The 10,282-nt window shown below is 40.8% G+C and overlaps 2 long non-coding RNA genes across 3 annotated transcripts; both read left to right on the plus strand.

Annotated features, from left to right (window-relative positions):
* Positions 1-2,538: 2,538 nt before the first annotated feature.
* On the plus strand, positions 2,539-3,502 carry LOC109195358 (uncharacterized). The gene is made up of 2 exons (XR_002056987.2): positions 2,539-2,926; positions 3,012-3,502. It is a non-coding gene; the product is annotated as an uncharacterized LOC109195358 (long non-coding RNA).
* A 2,603-nt stretch (positions 3,503-6,105) lies between these two features.
* On the plus strand, positions 6,106-7,359 carry LOC106097131 (uncharacterized). Of its 2 annotated transcripts, none has more exons than XR_002056986.2 (3): positions 6,106-6,237; positions 6,351-6,437; positions 7,250-7,359. It is a non-coding gene; the product is annotated as an uncharacterized LOC106097131 (long non-coding RNA). The 2 variants fall into 2 exon arrangements; XR_001223457.3 differs by having other exon boundaries at positions 7,247-7,313.
* The last annotated feature ends 2,923 nt before the right edge of the window (positions 7,360-10,282 follow it).

The following is a 10,282-nucleotide window of genomic DNA, read 5'->3' on the forward strand; positions in this document are numbered from 1 at the left end:
TAAGGACCAGTAAACTGAACTCATAGTCCATTCTTAGTAATGGTGCTAGTTTTGACCAGTATCCAGATGTACTGTTTAAAAGGCCGGGGAAAGCTTCAGTCAGACTCAGGAGGTCACATGTATGGATGAGGAAACGTTTCCTCCACTGAAAACCCAGCAGCCACACCAGAAGAACCAACTCTCTGGGAGTTCCTTGCCTGGATGGTTGAGCAGTACATATGATAATACAGATAAACCTGGACGATATTCCAAACTCTCATCATCCCCGTCATCAGGAACACAGTTACATTACTGTTATTTTAGGCCCTTGTGCTAACTGCTAGATGCTAAAATGTCATGATCTTAATAAAGCTACGTTTAAACAAGCTCTCTCTACATTTTTTCCAGAATAATATCTAAAACAAGTAAACTGAGCACACAAGACCATTTTTTTATTTGTTGCATTTATTTAGCAGTATGAGAGTGAAGAGAACAGAAGAAAGCTGGGACGAAGACCGAGGGGAGCAGCAAACAGCTCAGGGGCCTCTGCATCATTAGCCTTTCAGGATATAGATCACAACAGTGACCTAAACCAGTGCCCATGTTCATCTATGTGCAGACAGTAATACTGAAGAATACTATCGTGTTCCCTTCCATCCACTGAAGGAGTCGACATAATCTGGTGTTGGTTATGCAGCCTCAGAGCAAACTATTGGGGAGTTAATAAGTGAATTATTTACTGTTTTAATGTCTTGAGTTGTTTTAAAAACACATTTTTCATGTTTTAATTGTTATTTTAAGCAAATCATGATGAAAATAATTTGCAAAATCATGGATCCTGGTGTTAATTTAAAGAGCAAAGCTTCAGCAAATCAGACACCACAAAAAAACAAATTTACCGCAAATGAGTGAGCCCAGTATAAAGTGATTGTTGCTTGCAGTGGGCATTTAGTCAAATGTGTGTGTGCATGCATGTTAATTGCAGACTAAATAATTCAGAGCTTACATTTAAAAGAATAAAGAATAAAAGAGGCTATATCTTAAAACTGAATAATACAAACAAAGCAATGCTGAGAGGAGATATGGGTGTCCGTCTCATCCTGTCTTGTGTTTTACAGCCAGCGAGGCCAGGCTCAGGAGGAGGATGGTAGTTTTTCCCAGAAGCACCCAGAACCACACCTGACCCTTCAGACCTGCGTGGACACAGATGAATGCACACTGGGTTACATAAAATCCCTCAGAAGCTGAGGAGCGCACGCAGAGAGGAGCCACATTTAGAGGGGAGCGATAGATTAGCATGTATAGCACACAGACATGAAGGAAACATTTGACTTTCTCATCTCTCAGTCTGAGTGTGTTTTCCTGTGCAGGGGTTGGAATGGATAGTGAAGTGTGAACCCCCAGGGAGGGAGAGGGGGGAAAGCCAACACATTTCTACTGTGAGAGAAGTCTCAGCCTCTGCACTGCTCTTTGGAAACTGTAAAAAACTGAAATAAGACTGAAAAAATCAGCACTAAAAATAAAGAAACAGCAGCTACTGTGGAAATCCTGCTCCATGTAAGACTTTCAATCATACATTATAACAAATTACTAAAGTCCTGACTCTGATGAGCACAATCAGTGACATCAAACTGATAACATGCTTGTGAGCGCTCACCTGTTGCATTGTGGGTCTGCTGGGTGCAGTTACACTTTGGGCTGCTGGTGGTCAAGGAAGATATTTCTTCTGTGAAGTTATGTGGACAGAGGAGCGTTAATCAGACCAGGAATAAGTCATGATAGCCTAAAAAAAGTAATACACACGTCAGTTCACTGTTCACATGTTCCAAACTGGGTTTTGTGGAAAGCTGGAATGTGAATGCACTTTCCTGGAAAACACGTTGGATCAACTTCTGTTGTTCTAAATGGGATCTATAAATAAATTCACTTTACAGTTCACACAAAAGTGTTATTACAGTCTGCCTTTTTCAATGATCATTAAATAAAATATTAATATTAATTTAACAAGCTTCAGTGGGCTGAATATAGCCTATATATAACCCGTCTGTTAAAGTAGCAACTATGATGACCAACAACACTGAAAATTAACTTTAATACTGCTGAAGATCTGATGTGAGCCGTGACAGAAACACTGAGCCACCTGGGTTTTTATTGCCTCTCTGAAAGACCTCTGCTGGCAGGTCGTGGTACTACAACAAAGCTCATCAGAGGAGGGAAGGAGCAGAGAGTACATGCCAGGTATGAGAGGATCACTGTTTGCACAGTCATCTCTGCTTTCTGATTACAGTTTTTTCTGAATGCTTAAACCCTAACTCTGATTCTTATAGCACAATTTCTAAAACTATTAATACTTATAGCAAAACCACTCACTGAGTTTGCAAAACTAAAAGCACAAACACTGCTTTGCACTCAGTTTGCCATTTTGTAACACACACTTTGCAAAACTGTAGGCACAATTCACTGCTTACACTCAATTACCAAATTTCCAACACACTCCTAGCAAAACTATACACATGTATGGCTGTCATTAACACTATTTTGCCAAATGTCTGGCACACTTTCACATGTGAAAACTGTTTTAGATAATTAGTCCACTTTGCAATCAGCCTAAGCACTATAAACAGGCCACAGGGAAGCTGTCTATGTGGAGTACAATGGAAGGAGCAGCAAGAGTGAGAAGAGTGAGAATCAGAGGAGGCCGAGGGAGAGGACGTGGAGGTGAAGAAGTTGGAGGAAGAGGACGTGGAGGAGCAAGAAGAGGACGAGGAGGGGAAAGAGGAAGGGTAAGAAGAGTAAGAAACAGAATAACTGATGACATCAGAGCTACAATAGTGGACCATGTCATCAACCATGGGATGACCCTGAGGGAAGCTGGCCAACGGGTTCAGCCTAAACTGAGCCGCTACACTGTGGCAGGCATCATTAGGACATTTCGAAATGAGAATCGGTAAGTACTTTGTAGCACTGCCATACTCTAATGAGAAACACAACAGTACCATACATGCAAAAATACTGAAATTGTTACTTCACAGAATTGCTAGACGTCCAGATGTTGGAGGCAGAGGCAGAATGTTCACTGCAGAGCAAGAGACCCATATAGTGAACATGGTGATTGCCAATAATGCAATAAGACTGCGCGAAATACAGCAGCGCATAATTGATAATGACACCATCTTTCAAAATATACACAGTGCAAGCATTTCTGCACTAAGTCGTGTACTTGTGCGCCACAGAATAAGAATGAAGCAAATTTACAGAGTTCCTTTCGAGAGAAACACAGAACGTGTAAAGCAACTGCGATATGACTATGTGCAGGTAAGCTAGTGTCATTGGTTCTGAATGTGGAAGTGCATACTGTAGTGCTGTGCATGGGCCTGATGTGTTGGATTTGTTTTGTCTTGTCCAGAGGGAAGGAACATTATTGGACACCGTGCCATCATCAATGTCCCAGGACAACGTGGTGGTAACATAACCATGTGTGCAGCTATAAGCCAAAATGGTGTTGTTCACCATCATGCAACCATAGGCCCATACAACACTGCACACATTATTGCATTCCTGGACACCTTGCATGACATGCTCACTGTTCAGAGACCAGAGCAGACCCGATATGTCATCATATGGGACAATGTTAGTTTCCATAGGGCTGCTTTGGTCCGCAACTGGTTTACAGACCACCCATCCTTCACTGTACTCATCCTCCCCCCATACTCTCCATTCTTAAATCCCATCGAGGAGTTCTTCTCTGCCTGGTGCTGGAAAGTGTACGACCATCATCCTCATCAACAGGTAGCCCTTTTACAGGCAATGGAGGAGGCATGTGGACATATTGACCAGGCATCATGTCAGGCCTGGATACGGCATTCAAGGAGATATTTTCCCCGGTGCCTTGGACTGGAGGATATCGCATGCGATGTGGACGAAATTTTGTGGCCGGACCCAGAAAGATGACATGATGTAGGCTGATTGTCTTTTTTTTTTTCCTTTTTTTTGTGAAATTCCTATTCTGTGTTCTGACTTTGTCTTGGTTTTGATGAGTGTGAATAAACACCAATACTTGAAGTTTGGATCCTTGTGTGTTTACATGACACTATGACAAAAGTGTGACCTCAAATTGACATCTGTACACAGAGAAAGCAAAAGCCAGATGTGTTTTGTATTCATACCATCAGTGTGCAGTTGGCGCATTGTGTGCTTAGTAGATGATGGCTTGTGTGTACTGTTTGATACGAAAACACCATTTTTACGAAGGTGTGAAGAGTTAATCTAGCTGTGTTCGCTTTTGCAAGAGAACTACAATGTTTTGATAATTGGGTGACAGATTTTCTTATTTGTGTGTAGAGTTTTGCAAAAATAGCCAATAGTTACAAAAAATGTGCTTAAGCAATCAGAAAAAACTGTAAACAGGAGGGGCGTACTGAAGGAGAAATCATCAGTGAAATATCAATCTGCCCTCCCCTAGTGGCACCTAGAAGAACTGCAGTTTTTGTCAACTCCATGTTGGCGTAATTTTTCAGATTGCCTCTTGGGTAAAGAGTATAGTACTTTTACTCCATTTGTACTCTAAACAGGACTATCTTTTACTAAATGATGTTCATGTTGGATTTAAGACCATTAACTGATCAGCAAAGTGTTTACTGACATCACACATCCAGAGAGCATCCTCCCTACATCCTTCTGTACAACCAGGCTCATGGGTTCCCACAGAGCCGGCAAGTTTTAAAGCATTTCCACTCTGACTTCACTCTTCACACCTGGAAGCCATACTTCCATCTTTAATGTTCAGTCTATGGTAACATGAGGCATTCAATTCAATTTTATTTACACAGCACCAAATCACAACAACAGTCGCCTCAAGGTGCTTTATATTGTAAGGTAGACCCTACAGTAATACACACAGAGAAAACCCAACAATCATATGACCCCTATGAGCAAGCACTTTGGTGACAGTGGGAAGGAAAAACCAGGAAAACTAAATGTTAACACTTTGTTGATTAAGTTGCAAATGCATTAGCTGCGTTAGATTTTATTTTAAAAACAAATGTAACTGTTATGCATCTTTGTTCAGCTTAACGTTAACGGGGTTAGGGTTACTTTCTGGCTCTGTCTTTTTTTGCTGTTCTCATTTGATTTTGTGGTCTAACTCATTAGAGTGATCACACTGGATGGTTAGAACACAGAACCACATATTCCTCGTCCTAAACTAATATCGATATCGATTTTTAGGACGCACGCAGAAATAACAGTGATGTGCTCATTACACACGTGGCACAGTAACACTGTCTCGCAGGGCTTTCCTTTCAGCTGCTGTCAGTTCTCTGCTCAACTGCTGTTCTCTGATTTTTTGACTAATACTAACTGATAATTTATCCATCTTTGGTGTGGTGCTAGAGTCAGGTGTGTAGGGCACTGCACACCTGAGATAAATGTGATTGTGAGCTTTAAGAGGAGAGGTGTGGCCCAGCAAGACGTCATTTGAAGGCATGAAAAATAAAAGTGTCATCTGGAAAATTCCACAATGAAATACAAGCCAATAAAGATATAGTAATAATAATAATTAGTCCTTACCTGCTATTTGAATACTAAAAGTAGGACTAATGGTATGGGGTGGGTAGGTCTTGCATTGGTATTGACCAGTGTGTGCCTTTGTAAAAGACTGGACATTCAGGACCAGGGTCACGTTGGGTAATGCAGAGGAAATGTTGACAAGAGGCTCGTTGTTCTGGAAGATAAAACAGTTATTGCAGTTATGTTAACCTGACAAACATCACAGCCATGTTACAATGTTAGCCTATCACATGAATGCTTCAGACAATGAGGTAAACAGAGCCATGTCAGTCAGCAGCTCATGCATCACATTGCTATGAATATCAGAATTTTAATACATGATATCAAAGTATTATACAGGGGTGTCCAGCTCCAGGCCTCGAGGGCCGGTGTCCTGCAGGTTTCAGATGTGTCCATGATCCAACACAGCTGATTTAAAAATAAATGACCTCCTCAACATGTCCTGAAGTTCTCCAGAGGCCTGGTAATGAACTCATGTGATTCAGGTGTGTCGACCCAGGGTCAGATCTAAACCTGCAGGACACCGGCCCTCGAGGCCTGGAGCTGGACACCCCTGTATAATACTAAATGTATAATAATATCTGAGACTTGTATACCTTCCACAGCTGTGCAACGTGGCTGTTTTTTAAACATATGAAAGTACAGTTCAGCCTGAAGGCTTCTCCAGGTGAGATCACCATGTCTCCAGAGGTATTCACTCCAGCTTGGTTGCAATCATCTACAAACAGGAAGACTGATTTTAAAAACCTACACCCACTGTTGTGCATCCATGTTTAACTTTTACTCGTGTTTCATGTGTTCAGTATGTAGAGGTCCTGCCAGAGCTTCCACTTCCTCTGCTCTCACAAACAGGCTCCACATCTGTCCCAACGACTACAGTTTACATGAAGGTACGACCCGAGGCCACCGATTGGACGGGCAGTAAAACATGTGCACTGAAGTGTGCGTGTGTGTGTGAGTGTGTGCGTGTGTGTGTGAGTGTGTGAGTGTGTGCGTGTGTGTGAGTGTGTGTGTGTGAGTGTGTGAGTGTGTGTGTGTGTGCGTGTGAGTGTGTGTGTGTGTGCATGTGAGTGTGTGTGTGAGTGTGTGTGTGTGTGTGTAAGGGAAGTGTTACTGAGTCAGCTTTGTTCTTCGTTGTCTGGGACATTTGTGCGTTTCACACAGATAACCCTCAGAGATAAGACGAGTGTCGACTCTTTTATAAATGCAAACAGTTGTATGGTTACATGAAGCTTCTGTAATGGACAAACTACAGTAGTACAGCTTTTACAACACTATCAGTATACAATAGAAGAAGAACTCGGTCGTTCTGTGGTTTTACAGGACGTAATAAAAATACATCCTGGTGTCACAGATTGTCACAGATTACACACTGAGTTGGGATTTTGCACAAAAACTAAAACACGATGTCACAAAGGAGTATTAGTGCCAGTCACTTTAACATAGCTTTATTTTTCAGTTTAATTTTTTTAAAATAATACTAAAGTATTTGTCAGATTCAGACTTTCAGAATTTCAGAAACTCATAACACCGTAGCCACGCCCAGTGTGACTATGACCATGCCTGCTCATATGTAATGTTAAAAATGTTGACACCCAGTTTGAGTTTAGTAACTACAATAACACTGATAGAACTTAAACTAGTTGCTTGTAGTTAAAGTGTCTGTCATCATCATTGACTTTGTGAAGTTGTCATTTAGCAGCTCACCTTCAGCTTCAGTCCAGCACAGCAAACTCACCACCAGAACCAACAGCTCTGCTTGCATCCTGCCTGTGTGTCTGTCACCTGCCTCTCACTGCCAGCATCTGGACACCTCTAGCCTCAGTGCCGGCTATATTTCACAAGAAATACGTGCGTATAAGGACTGGAAGATACAATCGGCTGACGTGAGTTCCAGACAGGATGTACACAGGATGTACATCTCTGCGTCTCAAGCAGATGGAGGCTGTGGTAGCCAGAGCAGGAACAGTGATAAAACTGAATATAACAGCATCATTCGAGCGTCTTTAATCTTCATACTTTGTTCAGAAGAAAAATCCCCACGTGTGCTGTCCAGCACAAATACAGGATATTTGGTTGTTTCTGTGTTGACACCAACAGGACAAGGTCTCACTTGGAGATAATATCTGCCTGTCATCAGGAGCAACAATCCATCGGCTGCTGAAATCTGCTTCTCACCTACAAAAAGGTCAAAAGATCGTAGAGAAAGAAAGGAAGTACTCTGTGATAGCTACAACTGGAGGCCTCTCACTGCTCAGTCACCAGACTTTGACCCTCATCAATATTTGATTTATTCAATTTCCCTTCACTTTGTTGTCCACTGAACATTAAAATAGCTCCATAAAATATACATATTTGCATATAATTGGAATGAAAGCTAAGCCAGAGTTTAATAAAAGATTTATATCAGTGATGTTAAAAGAAAAACCCAGACTGTGTGTGATAATGCAGCTTGGACACAAAGCAGCCACAAGTGCCCCCACCAGCCCCACTGACCTCTGCATCAACATTTAACCTAGCATGGTTTGAGTTTGCTACTGCAAAGCTGATTGAAACCAAACCTGCTGCCTTCAGCTTTTTAACACATGTTGGTGGTTAAAGGTAGGCAGGCAGAGTGAACAGTTTGTGGATGCCATAACTCCAGAACGAGGTGATGTAGGAGCTTCAAACTGACACCATAGGTCGATTGATAAAAGTCTGAATCTTCGCAGACCTAAAGGTTAAAGGTCAGAGGTTCTGAAGTCCTTGTGAATGAGATAGAAAAAACAAAGGGGGGCCCAGCAAAAAACGTTTGGGAACCACTGCAATAGCTTGAGATGAGGCAATCTAGGAGCTTCAAATGACAAGAACCTGGCCTCAAAATGGGCCATTAGCCCCTCCCACCACCACCACAGAAATATATGTATTCCAGATGACTCCTCCTTTTTTTTCTTTTATACCACAAGCAGCCTTAAATACCATGATGATCTTTTGACAAATGCAGTTACCAATGTAAGTTTCAAACTTCATATCTGTTGCATGGTTTTGTAAGTACATTACTCAATAATTGATCCCATGTTTCTCTAATCTTTAAAATACTAAATTTTAAAGTGCTTACTACATATCTTGGGTACAAATTTTTGAGTAAACCGTTCAGCCTACAGTTGGGTTAGGCATTTCCTGTAAATATATACAAGCAGAACCCAGTTTCTAATAAAAATCTACAGTTGCATATATGTTGTAAAGTTAACCGTCCACATTGTGTTTTGTTATTTGTAGAGAAACCCTGTGTGAAGGTCAAGAGGCCGTGGAGTGGAGAAAACAGCAGTACAAAGACAGTTATCAGCTTTTCTGATTTGTCCTTTTGGCAAGCATACAAACAAATCAAGTACTTAATGATCACTTTGTTGGTGTAAGTCACTTTGTTGGTGTAGGTCAGCAATTGTTAAGTGTCGACACTTAACAATTGCTGACCTAACAACTGTTACCCTTCTGGAATTGATGTCCCATTGTGTAATAAATGGAGTTTGCTTTTGTTGCAGCTTTCTGGGAAGTTATTTGGTATTCTGTTTATGTGTAAATTTCAAATTGTTTAACTTTACATATTATTTGGTTGCACTAAAATATAAAATAGAAGAGAGTAACTGTAAAAAGAAAAAATTGTACAGACAGAAACGAACTCAAAAGCACCCCCTGGTGAAAAATCACCCGAATAGCACCCTATGGCAATGTCCTCACTCTGATAGTAAAATGAGTTTTTTTTCTACTTGAGTTAGTGTCCTAACTAACACCAACTGTTAGTTTTGTTTTTTAAATGGTTAGTCTTCAGAATAAATTGTGTGCGCCCCCACTCTCTCTCATTGGTCCTCGGGTCACATGACTTGAAGTAAGTTGTACCTTCAAGTACCAGAATAAATACTTCATGAACCTTTCTTTCCTCATGCTTCAGAATGGTTTAACATGCCATGACGTTGCCCTAAGTTGTAGTATAAACTGATATGTTTCCACCCTGTTACTGTCCAAAGGTGGACACACAGTAGCAGGCACATTTGTCACTGATGTGATGATGCCATTGATCCAAAGCATGCTCTAGGGGTTTCATCTCTCAGTGCATTTGTATAATATCCATATTTCATTACGTAAGAAGTCACTTAGATGAGTGATTACACATTTACTAATAATGCTGCAGACAGATGAATCATTTCTGGAACTGACCTTCCAGTCTCTCAGCTTTTTGTCACAAGACGTTATTTGCAGGTTGACTTTCCAGCTGATTACTTACTTTCAGACAACTATTTGTATTGCAAATATTCTACAATTGCATGTTTACGTATGCAAATGTAGCAATAGCCTATTAACTATGTGCTAATTTGCCTAAATATTTAGAAACATCTGGATTTTTTAAAAATGTTATTTTATAAATTAATGAAAAAAATGGTTATTAAATGTTATATGAAGAGGAATAAAGCTGCAGTTTGGTTCATGTAAGAATCAGTGAGGGAACGATTCCTGGCTCAGGGTACAGGAAAGTTGTGGTCAGAGGTTTTCATGGTGGACATGAATGTCATAGAAACCTTTAATGATTGCTTTGAACTGATGTACAGCATACAACTCTAATGACTTTAAAAAAATGCGTTAGCTGCACAAGTTTGAATTTATTTTGGATTTTCTATACAGGCTCATATGGATACAGCCACAGTAATATATGGTTAAATGTCCTTAGCATGTTGCGCCTCAGCCAAATGCTTTGGTAGCC

This window comes from Oreochromis niloticus, linkage group LG18 (genome assembly GCF_001858045.2).
Source record: "Oreochromis niloticus isolate F11D_XX linkage group LG18, O_niloticus_UMD_NMBU, whole genome shotgun sequence".
NCBI lineage: Eukaryota > Metazoa > Chordata > Actinopteri > Cichliformes > Cichlidae > Oreochromis > Oreochromis niloticus.